This window comes from Bombina bombina, chromosome 3, assembly GCF_027579735.1.
Source record: "Bombina bombina isolate aBomBom1 chromosome 3, aBomBom1.pri, whole genome shotgun sequence".
NCBI lineage: Eukaryota > Metazoa > Chordata > Amphibia > Anura > Bombinatoridae > Bombina > Bombina bombina.
The window spans coordinates 676,904,023-676,920,022 of NC_069501.1; positions in this window are offsets into that span (position 1 = coordinate 676,904,023).

Here is a 16,000-nt window from a genome sequence, read left to right on the forward strand (position 1 = left end):
CACTCTCTAGCTACTGAGTTTTTAAACCTTCTTGACCCTTTTTTGCTTTTACATGAGTCTGTTTAAATTTAGTATGTGACTTATTGTTCTCTTTTTAAGGATTCACTTTAGCAGATAATTATAAACCCATTGGCACATCACATTTTCAAACCTCAACTCAAAAGAGAGACGTTCAACTACATTGTCAGACTCCCTTATAAATATAATGATTACGTCATGAAGTAGGGACATGAAAAAAACTAAATATTTCTTTCATAATTCATTCAGATACAACATACAATGTAAAACAACTTTCCAATGTAGTTGCATTATCTAATTTGCTTAGTTCTCTTGGTATCCTTTGTTGAAATTCATACCTAGGTAGGCTCAGGAGGTGGAAGCTAGCTGCTGATTGGTCGCAGCACATATATGACTTGTTATCATGGATAGGCAAGATGTCCGTACACGGACACTGGTGTCCGTGATTAGCCCTTGCAGTGTCCGCCACAACCTTAGTATATATTTTCTTTCTGATTAAATAATAGGAAGAAAAAAATATGTAGTGTGAATAAAGTTAGTGGCTTGTCAAGAGACTGCTAGCGATATTGGGTGATACTGGCACATGTGTATAGCCAGACAAGGGCTGGTTATAGGGTCAGTGGTATCTGCTTCGGTATAATAACACCCAGCTCTATACAAAGACACAGTAGTGACACTGGCACATGCCAGTGGTATCTGCATCAGTATAATAACACTCAGCTCTATATAAAGACACAGTAGTGACACTGGACCATGCATATAACCAGACAAGGGCTGGTTATAGGGTCAGTGGTATCTGCATCAGCATAATAACACCCAGCGCTATATAATGACACAGTAGTGACACTGGCTCATGGGTATAGCTAGAGGAGGGCTGGTTATAGGTTCAGTGGTATCTGCATCAGTATAATAACACCCAGCGCTATATAATGACACATTAGTGACACTGGCACATGCGTATAGCGAGAGGAGGGCTGGTTATAGGATCAGCGGTATCTGCATCAGTATAACAACTACTTCATAAGAAAGAGGCATTCTGGATATTTACCCTCTTTACCCGTACACCTAAGGGTTATAACTCGGTATTTGATATGCTTAATTACTGGGAATAAACTATCCGCTTCTCTACTAATATATGTTCCACATTAGTTGAGACATTTTGATGCCTTTTGCATATCCATATGAAAGTACTTTGTATCAGTTTCTCTATTTCACTCTACTGAGCTCTAGTGTTTTCCAATCTAGTTCCCCTGTAAATTCCATTGTCCATATTTATAGTCTACTTTTATTAACATGGATATGGGTCAACTTTTCACAATTTATTTGTGATTTGTAACCATACGTGAGCTTAGTATCACTTAAGTTATTATTTTAATTTTTAATACATATTATCCGTCCCCCTTAACATAAGTTTAAGATTATATTTCTCTATTCATTTTGCAAACATCAACTATATCACAACATTAAGTTATGCTATTGATTTGTTTGTTTATATTTTTATCTTAGAATAGCTGATTAGAGAATATATGTGAGGATTGATGAAATTATATGTCACTATTTATGAAATATATTTAGCATTTTGATTTATATTTATATTTTTGGTTTATTTCTTAATTCACTATTGCAGTATTTTAGTATTTTTTTCCTGTAAGTATATTTAGCTATATAAGCCATATATATATATATATATATATATATATATATATATATATATATATATATATATATATATATATATATACAAATGATGTATACTTTGTATCATTGTTTATGAGCTGGCTGATTTGAATGACATTCACATATTACCCAAATTGTTGTATGTTTCCCCTTAAATTTGTTTTAGAAAGCTAATCATGTGATCTAAAGGAACTACCAATACAGGCCAAGACTTTCGTCTAAATTAAGCTGTGATTTCAAGTAAGGTCATGTCTATGATTAAGGCACTTATGCCGTAACATATCAGACACACCTAGCTAACTTTTAACGTTGGTATAATAAAGCTTTGTTTTTAACTTAGATGGAGAATCCAGCTGGTTTATTTGATTGATTTTTGCTACGTATTGTTTCCTCCCAAACCTGGTGTCTTCTCCACTTTTACTTGGGCTATCCTTATCTTTTAATGGTGCATAGTGTTCAGGTGAGCAGGCACACTAAGCGAGAGTTTGTTGATGAGCACAGCAAATGGAGCGGACTTGATGCATCAAGTATATCAACAACGGAGGATTGTTTCAGCCTAAAGGTCTACCGTATTGGCTTATAGGGGAAGGAGCCTGGAGGTGGAGTCGTGCTATTCCCAAGGGACCAGTGATCATCTGGATTCTGGGGAGGTGAGCCCGCTCTATGTACCACGTAAGGCAAAATCCTTCAATCCCACTTCTTCAAGGTAGGAGCCACGTACAGGGCAGGCTGTAAGAGACATTGTTTCTTTTCCACTGCTGACTGGAGTTATGTGATAGATGCTTCGCTTTTGCTTTTGCTTACCATTGTTTCTCCTATTTTGCCTGCTGCTTATCCACAACTATACCAGTACGCTGTGTTTGTTCTGAGTTGTAGCAAAATACAATCAGATATATGCAGAAATGTTTATTTATGAATAAATACAACATATTCTGCTATGTGAAGAACATTGGAATGAGAAATATTCATATTTTCATGTCGGGTTAGCGATCGGATTTGCGCATGAGTAGGTTGTTAGTTTTTTTACCTCTCCCTTGACTTCTATGTGGGAATACATGAATGTACAAGCGATAGAGCCATGTTGAACTGATAACAACACATTTTTCAGTTATTGAAACATTTTGAAGTAATAGCAACCCATCCTGAAGTATTAGTAGTTGTTTTGGAATAATAATGTAATCATCACAGATAATCAACCTTTTCCAATGAAGTCATCAGAAAATCATACTAGGATAGTTTCTCTGAGGACTCTAGAGTCGTCTCAATTAAATATTTTGGCACCTGGGCATATGTTAGGATGTCTTCTGATGACAAAACTTTCAAGATTGAAAGATAGGCAAGTTTGGAGTCATTGATTACTTCAGAATGATTCCAGGAAGATCATCCTTTTTGATCATGGTATACACATTCCCAAAAAGTAGGACTTAGAGAAAATATCTTTGTTTCACAATTGTTTCTCCAATATGACAGATATCCTTGATTCCTAAGCTGCATAACTGTTTTCAAAAGATTTGAAAATGTACCCTAGACCCAATAAAATCCCCTTATTTTCTAGGCTTTAATGCCATGTTTAGCAATAACAATGCAGGTGGGTAGGAAAAATACAGAAAAATACAGAAACGATTCAAATATCTTTCCATGCACAAATAAACTGAGAAATATACAAACATGTATACATGAAAATATCATCAAAATTATTAAGCAATTTGAGCACTATGTAAGGTCAAGGGGCAAGCAGCACATAGCTTAAAGCAGTGCTTTCCAAACTGTGTGTCGTGACACATTAGTGTGTCAGCAGCAGTGTGTAGGTGCATCCCTGCTTCAGCACAAAGTTTTTTTAATTGAAATTTTTTTAAATTTTTTTTTGGTTTCTGACTTTCCACCTACCTGCTACGCTTATCACGTGGTTGACACATGGTTGACACGTGATTGGTACCTAGAGGGTCACAGATCATCTTAACCGATTGGCACAGCTCAGCGGGAAATGAAACTATTCCAATTGCCGGCTTTGGTGGGAAAATTGGCTCCTGACTGCACGTGTAAAGGTCAATTTATCAAGCTCCTGAAGGCTCTCCGGAAACAGAAGTTTTTAACGCTCTAAGGCTGCGGACAGAAATCAACCCGATCGAATACGATCTGGTTGATTGACACCCCCTGCTAGCGGCCGATTGGCCACAAATCTGCAGGGGATGTCATTGCACAAGCGTATGCTGTCGGCATTTATCGATGTGCGGCGGACATGATACGCTACATCGTATCATGTCCGTCCGCACAATAATAAACAGACCCCGTAGTCTCCTCAATCGGCTTGTGACTGCATGTGTAGTCAGTTAATGGGACAGCAGTGTGTTTGCAGCACGGGAAGTAGTCAGTCAGACATGCAGAGCTCTGAAAGTGGCAGCTTAAACGATCAGCTGAAGTAGAAGTCAGTGTTTTTTTTGTTGCAGCTAGCTCCCAGTAGTGCATTGCTGCTCCTGCTCTTGATATATGGATAGGAAGTGGAAGCTTAAAAATGCTTGATGATGAAATGCGAGTGTCTTTATTTAATATTCCACCAAATATTCAGAAACTGTGTCCATCCATTCAACTTCATACAGCCCATTAAAATAGTAAGTAGTTATTAGAGTTATTAAACTTGTTTTAATTCTTGCACATACATACTGTTACTTGTAAATACATTTCGTTATTATATAATTTATGTGTCCGTATCTCTTAAAACAAGTTAGTTTAACCTCCTGTTTGCTACTACAACTGAATTACCGTGTCGCAAAATGATGTTGGTCTAAAAAGTGTGTCGCCAACATGATAAGTTCTGGCTTAAAGGGACAAGAGCAGTTTTAAACTAAATACAGTCTTGCATTTTATTTTCACGTTTTTTTTTTAAAAACTAACAACCTCACTTTGTCCAAGTAACTGCTACGTGGAAACATTGGTGTCAGCAACTAGCTCAGGAATAATGCCAATTAACAGCAGGATGTGCACATTTAAGGGAAGGTATAATTTTGTATTACTTATCTTTTTATCCTAAAAATGGTGTTAATTATAAAAAATAAATAAATCTCCCAATGTTGCAGTCCAAAAACCAAATGTGCAAGATAAAGTACAAAGAAAATGATGATTTCCAGGGATTTACTAATTACCCCACTGGCTGAAGGGTTTGTTTGTCGATTGATCACTTTAAATAATGTGCAGTGATGTTAATACAGTAGGTGTGCAGTTAACCTGTGGTGTTCAAAACAACATATAGATATATATGTATAGCCCTTTAAGGGATATTATGGGCATTATTAGAATAGTAGATATAGTAACACCCCTCTAACTTTAAATTAAAATTACAATATAACTATCTTAAAATAAATAAAACTTACCTGTGAAATAAAAAACGGCTAGATTACGAGTTTTGCGGTAACAGGGGTGCGGTGCTAACAAGCCTTTTTTTTTTAACTCTACCTTAAGACAACGCTGGTATTACAGATTTTTTTCAACCCAGTGTTAGCCACAAAAAAAGTTAGCGTAGAGCAGAATTTAGCTCCACATCTCACTGTAATACCAGCGCTGCTTACGGTAGCGGTAAGATGGCTAAATGTGCTCGTGCACGATTTCCCCATAGGAAACAATGGGGCAGAGCCGGCTGAAAAAAACCTAACACCTGCAACGCAGCCCCATTGTTTCCTATGGGGAACCCAAATTTATGTCTACACCTAACACCGTAACATGAACCCCGAGTCTAAACACCCTTAATCTTACACTTATTAACCCCTAATCTGCCGTCCCCGACATCGTCGCCACCTGCATTATAATTATTAAGCCCTACTCTGCCGCTCCGGACACCGCCGCCACCTACATTATACTTATGAACCCCTAATCTGCTGCCCCCAACATTGCCGAACCCTACATTATATTTATTAACCCCTAATCTCTCCCCCAACGTTGCCGAAACCTAACTACATTTATTAACCCCTAATCTGCCATCGCCAACATCGCCACCACTATAATAAAGTTATTAACTTCTAAACCTAAGTCTAACCCTAACACCCCCCTAACTTAAATATAATTTAAATAAATCTAAATAAAATAACTACAATTAAATAAATAATTCCTATTTAAAACTAAATACTTACCTATAAAATAAACCATAAGATAGCTACAATATAATTAATAATTACATTGTAGCTATTTTAGGATTTATTTTTATTTTACAGGCAAGTTTGTATTTATTTTAACTAGGTAGAATAGTTATTAAATAGTTATTAACTATTTAATAACTACCTAGCTAAAATAAATACAAAAGTACCTGTAAAATAAAACCTAGCATAAGTTACAATTACACCTAACACTACACTATCATTAAATTAATTACCTAAACTACCTACAATTAAATACAATTAAATTAAATAAACTAAAGTACGAAAAACAACAAACACTAAATTACAGAAAATAAAAAATAATTACAAAAGTTTTAAACTAATTACACCTACTCTAATTCCCCTAATAAAATAAAAAAATAAAAACAATTCCCTACCCTATACTAAATTACAAATAGCCCTTAAAAAGGCCTTTTGCAGGGCATTGCCCCGAAGTCATCAGCTCTTTTACCTGGAAAAAAAAATACAATACCCCCCAACAACATTAAAACCCACCACCCACACACCCAACCCTGCTCTAAAACCCACACAACCCCCCCTTAATAAAACCTAACACTACCCCCTTGAAGATCTCCCTACCTTGAGCCGTCTTCACTCAGCTGGGCACAAGTGGACCTCCAGAGGGGCAGAAGTCTTTATCCGATCCGGCCAGAAGAGGACATCCAGACAGGCAGAAGTCTTCATCCAGACGGCATCTTCTATCTTCTTCCATCCGAGCGGAGCGGGTCCATCTTGAAGACATCCGACGCGGAGCATCCTCTTCCATCCGATGGTGGCTGAAGAATGAAGGTTCCTTTAAGTGACGTCATCCAAGATGGCGTCCCTTCAATTCCGATTGGCTGATAGAATCCTATCAACCAATCGGAATGAAGGTAGGAAAAATGCTATTGGCTGATGCAATCAGCCAATAGAATGGAGCTTGCATTATATTGGCTGATTGGAACAGCCAATAGAATGTGAACTCAATCCTATTGGCTGATTCTGCCCCTCTGGAGGTCCACTTGTGCCCGGCTGGGTGAAGACGACTCAAGGTAGGCAGATCTTCAAGGGGGTAGTGTTAGGTTTTCTTAAGGGGGGATTGTGTGGGTTTTAGAGTAGGGTTGGGCGTGTGGGTGGTGGGTTTTAATGTTGTTGAGGGGTATTGTATTTTTTTTCCAGGTAAAAGAGCTGATTACTTTGGTGCAATGCCCTGCAAAAGGCCCTTTTAAGGGCTATTTGTAATTTAGTATAGGGTAGGGAATTTTTTTTATTTTGGGGGGCTTTTTTATTTTATTAGGGGGATTAGAGTACGTGTAATTAGTTTGAAACTTTTGTAATTATTTTTTTATTTTCTGTAATTTAGTGTTTGTTGTTTTTCGTACTTTAGTTTATTTAATTTAATTGTATTTAATTGTAGGTAGTTTAGGTAATTAATTTAATGATAGTGTAGTGTTAGGTGTAATTGTAACTTAGGTTAGGTATTTTTTTACAGGTACTTTTGTATTTATTTTAGCTAGGTAGTTATTAAATATTGTATCTAGTTAAAATAAATACAAAGTTGCTTGTAAAATAAAAATAAACCCTAAGCTAGCTACAATGTAACTATTAGTTATATTGTAGCTAGTTTATGGTTTATTTTATAGGTAAGTATTTAGTTTTAAATAGGAATTATTTATTTAATTGTAGTAATTTTATTTTGTTTTAAGTAAATTATATTTAAATTAGGGGGGGGTTAGACTTAGGGTTAGACTTAGGTTTAGGGGTTAATACATTTATTAAACTGGCGGCGATGTCCGGTCGGCAGATTAGAGGTTAAATAATTTATTAAAGTGTTTGAGATGTGCGAGGGGGCCTCGGTTTAGGGGTTAATAGGTAGTTTATGGGTGTTAGTGTACTTTGTTGCACTTTAGTTAAGAGTTTTATGTTACGGTGTTAGCCCATAAAACTCTTAACTGCTGACTTTTAATTGCGGTATTAGTCTTGACAGGAGAGGGTGTACCGCTCACTTCTTCCAAGACTTGCAATACCAGCATTAGGCAAATCCCATTAAAAATATAGGATACGCACTTGACGTAAGGGGATTTGCGGTAAGCTCGAGTCGTGGAATAAAATTGAGCGGTACACCTGTACCTGCCAGACTCGTAATACCAGTGGGCGTTAAAAAGCAGCGTTGGGACCTCTCAACGCTCCTTATTAAGGCTAACGCAAGACTCATAATCTAGCCGTAAATTTGAAATATAAATTAACCTAACATAACTATTCTAATAAAATTAAAAAAACTACCAATTTAAAATCTAAATGAAAAATTTAAAAAAAAACCTAACACTACGAAACAAAAAAAATCTAAAATTACAAAACAAAAAAACATTAAATTACGACGAAAACCCCCCACTAAATTACAAAAAATAATAAACGAAATGATCAGAAATAAAAACAATTACACCTAATTTAATAGCCCTATAAAAATAAAAAAGCCCCCCCCCAAATAAAAACACCTCCTAACCTACAATAAACTACCAATAGCCCTTAAAAGGGTCTTTTGTAGGGCATTGCCCTAAGTTAAACAGCTCTTTTACCTGGCAAAAAATACAAAGTTCCCTCAACAGTAAAACCCACCAACCAACCAACCCCCCAAATAAAAAATATAACTCTAAAAAAACCTAATTTACTCATTGCCCCTAAAGGGGCATTTGTATGGGCATAGCCCTTAAAAGGGCATTCAGCTCTTTTTCCCTGCCCTTAAAAGGTTGTTCAGCTCTTTTACACTTTAGCCCAAAGCCTTTATCTGAAAAAAAAAACCCATCCCAAAAAATAAAAAAAATACCTAACACTAATCCCAAAATATCTACTCATGGTTCCTGAAGTCTGGACATCCATCTCCATCCAGGCGGTAAGAAGTCTTCCTCTAGGTGGCGAGAAGTCTTCATCCAGGTGGCGGCATCTTCATCAATCGCAGGAGCATCTTCCATCTTCATCCTGGCGGAGCGGAGCTATCCTGGACCGGCGATGACATCCTGGAGCTGCCTCTTCATAGGTCACCACCGTACACTGAAGTTAAATGCAAGATAGCCATTTCAAAATGGCGTACCTTGCATTCTTATTGGCTGATTTGATTCTTCAAATTAAAATCAGCCAATAGGATGAGAGCTACTGAAATCCTAGTGGCTGAAACAGCTGGGCTCATAGGCTTACATGCTATGGGGTTTGAGGGGATAGCAGTGGAGATAGGAAGGTTAGTGTAGTTTGTATGCATCCCTGAATAGTAGAGTCTTCAGGGAGCACTTGAAGCTTTTCAAAACTAGGTCTGTCAAAAGAAGTGAAATAAGGGGGCATTCTGCAGAGGCTTAGATACAAGGTAATCACAGAGGTAAAACGTGTATTATTATAACTGTTTTGGTTATGCAAAACTAAGGAATTGGTAATTAAGGGATTATCTAGCTTTTAAAACAACTAAAATTCTGGAGTTGACTGTCCCTTTAATGATACAAACCAATAATAAAAAACACAAAATAATAAAATACTTGAAACAAAAATCATTCTATATATTTTCACAAAATATTATATGCTTAATTTTTTATTAACGTAAATACCTGCAGTTTGAAAGTAGCTCAGGCGAAGAAGGTTCTATGAGCTCTGATACAAGCAATACTAAGAAAAAAAAATTGATCATTATTACAATGTTTGTCAAAAAAAATCAGTATTAATCATTGCTATGACTGTCATCTGGACCACTCATTTGAAATGGGTTTAATGCTTTCAAATAAGTATCCCATGTTGTTCCGTGTTTTGTGTATTTCACCTAATAGTAACCTTGAAAGTAGTTTTTCCTTTAAAAGGGGAGGGGGTTACTTGCCCCATTTTAGTCTTTGCATAGCATGGCTAGTCTCCATTGTATAGTCCAGAGCACCTTAAAGGGACAGTCAACACCAGAATTTTTATTGCTTTAAAAGATAGATAATCCCTTAATTACCAATTCCCCAGTTTTGCATAACCAACACAGTTATAATTATACATGTTTTACCTCTGTAATTACCTTGTATCTAAGCCTAAGCAGACTACCCCCTTATTTCAGTTCTTTTGACAGACTTGCATTTTAGCCAATCAGAACTGTCTCCATGGTAAATTCACGTGCTTGAGCTCAATGTTATCTGTATGAAACACGTGAACTAATACCCTCTAGGTAGCCATTCCAAAATGGCGTACCTTGCATTCTTATTGGCCGATTTTATTCTTCAAATTCATGTCAGCCAATAGGATGAGAGCTACTGAAATCCTATTGGCTGATATGAAACCCCAATAGGATTTCAGTAGCTCTCCTCCTATTGGCTGTTTTGAACAACAAACAGCTGGGCTCATAGACTTACATGCTATGGGGTTTAAGGGGATAGCAGTGGAGATAGGAAGGTTAGTGTAGTTTGTATGCATCCCTGAATAGTAGAATCTTCAGAGAGCACTTGAAGCTTTTCAAAACTAGGTCTGTCAAAAGAAGTGAAATAAGGGGGCATTCTGCAGAAGCTTAGATACAAGGTAATCACAAGGTAATCACAGAACTGTCTCCATGGTAAATTCACGTGAGCTCATGTTATCTATATGAAACATGTGAACTAATGCCCTCTAGTGGTGAAAAACGAACAAAATGCATTTAGATTAGAGGTGGCCTTCAAGGTCTAAGAAATTAGCATATAAACCCCCTAGGTTTAGCTTTCAACTAAGAATACCAAGAGAACAAAGCAAAATTGGTGATAAAAGTAAATTAGAAAGTTGTTTAAAATTGCATGCCCTATTTGAAACATGAAAGTTTTTTTGGGACTTGACTGTCCCTTTAAAGTCACCTAGTGTTTTGCATAACTGTTGGCACTGCAGTCTTACTGTTGTTTAATTGTCCTTGGCTTTTCCCTACATATCGTTTTATATTTCATGTGGCACAACCTTTAGAATTGGCATACTTTTAGCTTTAAATATCAACATGAGGCTCCATAGCTCCACTACCTGCTATTTGTACATCTGCAAACTGTTAGTTTCACAATTCTGTGTAGTTCACATTACTGACATTGGCCCCTATTTATCAAGGTCTGTCGGACCTGATCCGACAGTGCGGATCAGGTCCGCCAGACCTCGCTGAATACGGCGAGCAATCCGCTCGCTGTATTCAGCATTGCACCAGCAGCTCACAAGAGCTGCTGGTGCAATGCTGAATACGTCGAGCATATTGCTCGCCGTATTCAGCGAGGTCTGTCGGACCTGATCCGACAGTGCGGATCAGGTCCGCCAGATCTCGCTGAATACGGCGAGCAATCCGCTCGCTGTATTCAGCATTGCACCAGCAGCTCACAAGAGCTGCTGGTGCAACGCCACCCCCTGCAGACTCGCGGCCAATGGGCCGCCAGCAGGAGGATGTCAATCAACCCGATCGTACTCGATTGGGTTGATTTCCGGCGATGTCTGTCCGCCTGCTCAGAGCAGGCGGACAGGTTATGGAGCAGCGGTCTTTGTGACCGCTGCTTCATAACTGCTGTTTCTGGCGAGTCCATTCGGAGCTTGATAGATAGGCCCCCTTGGCTTTGAACTTTGACCTCAAATCCTGTTACTGGTCTCTTGATGTATTAATACTAATCGCTGATCTGGAATGTTTCTTGTTCCTGCCTTGTATTTTCTCTTTGTTTTGTACCTATTAGGTTGATACCTGTTACTGAACTTTTTCTTGTCTTTGCAAATTTATATATGCTTTTTTTAAATTATTTTTACTAAATTAATTGAATAAGAATTGTGCAGGATCATGCATATGTTATGCAAGTAAATATTAAATAATTCTGATTAGAAACATTTAATTTCCTACTTGTTTTCTACATATATCACAAGACCATGCAAAGGTGACAAACATTTTAGTTAATATTATTTATGGAAAAACACAGATATTAAATCCTAAATTTGGGGTTTTGGAAAGACAAACTGATGCATAATGCGTACCCATAAGGTGTGTTTTAAATACCAAATAATGCTGTTGTTAATCATGAATATTATAGAAAATGTAGTATGTTTTTTTTCCCCATATTTAAATATTTCTGCAGTCTAAAGTTATTATTTTAATGCAGTTTGTTCTGCTGAGAGAATGGAATAATTTGTGTATCTCCCAAAAAGTAGCAAAACTCGTGTAACAATTCAATGGGTATAAATAATTAAAACCATATTCATCACAGGGGTATATAATAACTCAGCACTGAATATTAACTAGATATCATTCGTTCTGTCATTAAAGGTATAGAAAGGTCAACAATTAAATGTGCATAGCTAAATTTCAATTTGAAATATAAGCATTTGTTTTGCAATACACTTCCATTAGTAAAATACTCCTAATAAAAGTTATTACTGTTTTCTGTGGCATACACAAATATCCTGTGCATCAGTATTCAAACATCACATGTTCTCCTAGGGTCAGCAGTAGCGTGTATGACACAAAGTATGTCTTCAGAAACAATACATACCACAGCAACATCTCTGAACAACCATGGTGTTTGAATACTGGTGCACACTCCTCACAGGATATGCGCTTAAGCCACTGAAAAACATTAATAACTATTATAACTATTACTAAAATTATTTTTGCTAATAAGGTATATTGTAAAAATGCTTCTATTTCTAACTGAAATGCACCTAAGTATATTTCAATTATAACCATAAGGGTCAAATCGCCATGACTTCACTCCCACCTTACCCAATAATACACAGACACATGTTTGGAGGTAAAAGACCATGGAGCAAGGTCGCGTTTATTTAAAACAACCAGGCAAAAAACTCTAAACTTTTTTCTGTGAAGCTTAAGGCTTAACTCAAGGTGGCAGCATCTGAGCCTAATCTATATTTTATACCTATAAGTAACTTAGTATCTAGAACAAGCGTAGTGAGGTCACCGGCCCAGATTGGTTGTTGAAATGCTCCTGCCGAGCATTGCCCTTCAGGGGTTGGCATCATCCTCAAGGGGTTTCTAGGTCAGCAGGCCCGCGAGGAGAGGCGTTACAAGCTGCGACTTGCAACATCATGCCCCTCCCATTAGCTCGACCACACCCTCGTGGAAACCATAAAAATTATTTGGACGGGACCACGCCATGCCAGCTGGTGACTTTTACCCTCAACACCAAATGCTCCGAACCATAATGGTCATTAAGACACAAGACGCACAACAAACGTCAATGAAGTGAAGCCAAAAATTACCACTTTGGACTTACAATCAGCGAGTCTGATTAAGCATGCTCCTGCCAAAGTCCTATAACCACCCTAGAGGTAGCCAATAAGATAAAACAAATAATAGATGTGGCGCTAAAAGCTAGGTATAAAAAATCCTTAAATTATAATTAATCCACTAATAAGTTAATTGCTTAAAATAATATAGTAAACAATCTATTGTGAGTAGTAGGATTCAGTATAAAATATTTAATATATACACAATTAATTATACATAAATATACACAAAAATAAATGACATTCACAAAACCACCGGTGGTATAAATTTAAAATATTAAACTTGCATAGGCATATATCATTAAAAGTTCCAATCCAACTGATTGGTCGTATTATTAGATGTCTTTAGCCAAAACAATGTTTTTAAATGAAAAAAGTAGTGTGGTATTCGGATTTTTAAGTGGTCATTAGGCCAAACAGACACATATATTTCCACTGTTTCCAAACAGTCCTGTGTATCCAATCAAGCACGATTAATATCACTGAACATAGAGTATCTTTAAGCTACTGGACCTTACCTCCGGGCAGACTCTCTTCTTATTCAGAGTCTCAACCGGGAACGTGAATCACCTTGTTTGTGGTGTCCGGGTCCCTTCTCGTAGCTGTTTGTTTCTGTTCTTCTCCGTCGGCAAACTTTGGCGTGTGACATAACTGTAACCGTCACGTGGTTTAGGTCCTCCAATCAGTGAGAGGTTTTCACACTGTCAGTTCTAGTGCGGGAGATTCGAAATCCGATATTCTCAGAGCGCTCTGGAAGAATAATGATCCTCTCAGTTAGTCGGCAGTAGAAACTCACAGTTGCATCTGCTATTAGTGGATTAATTATAATTTAAGGATTTTTTATACCTAGCTTTTAGCGCCACATCTATTATTTGTTTTATCTTCTGGTTTCTTTTATGGATTGCTTTCAGAGTGCAATTCTTGTTTGATGTGTGCAGGTATCTCCCGTACTTAGCAGATTTTAATTCTATTATTGTATACCCTATTGTATACCCTAGAGGTAGCTGTTCTCTCAGTGCCGCCCCTTGCCCTGAAAACAAACAGTTAAACATATTAACAGAAAGGGAGGGATGGGCGGGGAAAAATCCTTTCTCCAGCAGTTGCAGACAAGAAAGAGGAAGTGTTCCAGCATCCATGCTCTTTTATAACAAGTAAGAGTCCCCACCCCATACATTGCAACAATCTTGCACACTCACACACAGCACAGCTTCACATCTCAGTCAGGCAGCATAACCCTTAAGACGTTACATGCACAAATATGCCCTCCACTACCATTCTTTACCTTTAGTATTATCCAGCATATTATAACTACATGGTAGTGCAGCTGAAGTTTAGGGACAAAGGTGTAAAAAGAAAATATCTAACGTGCACTACTGGGACACACCTGAATACTTCCAGGGACAAGAGGCATATGCTACATCTAAGCCTATCTAGGTATGCTAATCAAGGATACCATAAGCATTAATCTCTTTTCATTATCACTCCATTTAAACAGAAAATAGAGCATTTTATTTTAATTTACCTATCAGAACTATATATTTGTTTAGTAGACAACCCAAGGTATTGATCTAAGCCTATTTTGGTATGTTGCATGCCACTGTTTTGCCACCAAATGTAATCTTATTAAAAACATGTTTAACTTTTCCACAAACTTTAGGTTTCTCACTGGAATTATGTACACACAACTACTGCAGTGATAAGACAAATGGTTGTAAAATGATCTCTGGGGTCTCCTTTGTTCAAAAATAGCAGACATGTATGGCTTTGCAATTAGTTTTTAGCAATTAGAATTACGCTAATTGCAGCTGTGCACCACACTTCTGAAATTCCCGACAGTGAAGGGGTTAATTAGTTATCGGGTAAGGGTAATAGTATTTTAATACAGGGATTACCCTCCCACCTGAAACGTCCCACTTCCCTGATCCCTCCCAAACATCTCCCTCTCACACTGACTACCACCATAAGTAATGGCATTGGCAGACAGTCTACCAATATGAAGCTTTTTTTTTTTTTAATAAAATTAATTTGAATTATTTATTTTTCTACAGTGTAGGATCCCCCTTTAGCCTCCCACCTGCCTGATCTATCCCAAACAGATCTCTAACCCTCCCCTTCCTAATGCTGTCCACAATCTATCTGCTATCTGCCAGTACCCAGCTTATAGAATTTTTCTTTCATGGTTCAGATAGATCTCTTTGTATCTTTTGCTTAAAAGCAGGGTCTTATGCTTAGGAGCCGATGCATTTCTGGAGCACTAAATGGCAGCAGTTTTGCAAGAATGTTTTCCTTTTGCAAGAGCACTAGATGGCAGCACTTTTTCATGCCATGTAGTGCTCCAGATGTCTACCTAGGTATCTCTTTAACACAGAATATCATGGGAACAAATACAATTTTATAATAGAAGTAAATTGGAAACTTTCTTTAAAATGGTGTGCTCTGTCTTAATCACAAAAGAAAATGTTTGGGGTTTTATATCCCTTTAAGTAAATTATGCAGCAGAAGAAAGCTGAAACATTTCTAAATTGTATGCTCTATCTGAACCATGAAAGTTTAAGTTCAATTTCCATGTCCTTTTAAGTTTTGTGGGACTGTTCGTGTGTTTGAAACTTTAGACTGGATGAGTTAAAGGGACACCGAACCCAAATTTTTTCTTTCATGATTCAGATAGAGCATGCAATTTTAAGCAACTTTCTAATTTACTCATATTATTAAATTGTCTTTATTCTCTTGATATCTTTATTTGAAAATCCAAAAGTTTAGAAGCCGGGCCATTTAAGGTTCACAACCTGGGTTGTGCTTGCTGATTGGTGGCTAAATGCACACACCAATAAACAAGTGCTGTTCCATGTTCTGAGCCAAAAATTGTCTGGCTCCTTAGTTAAGATGCCTTATTTTTCAAATAAAGATAGCAAGAGTAAGAAGAAAAAATGATAATAGGAGTAAAT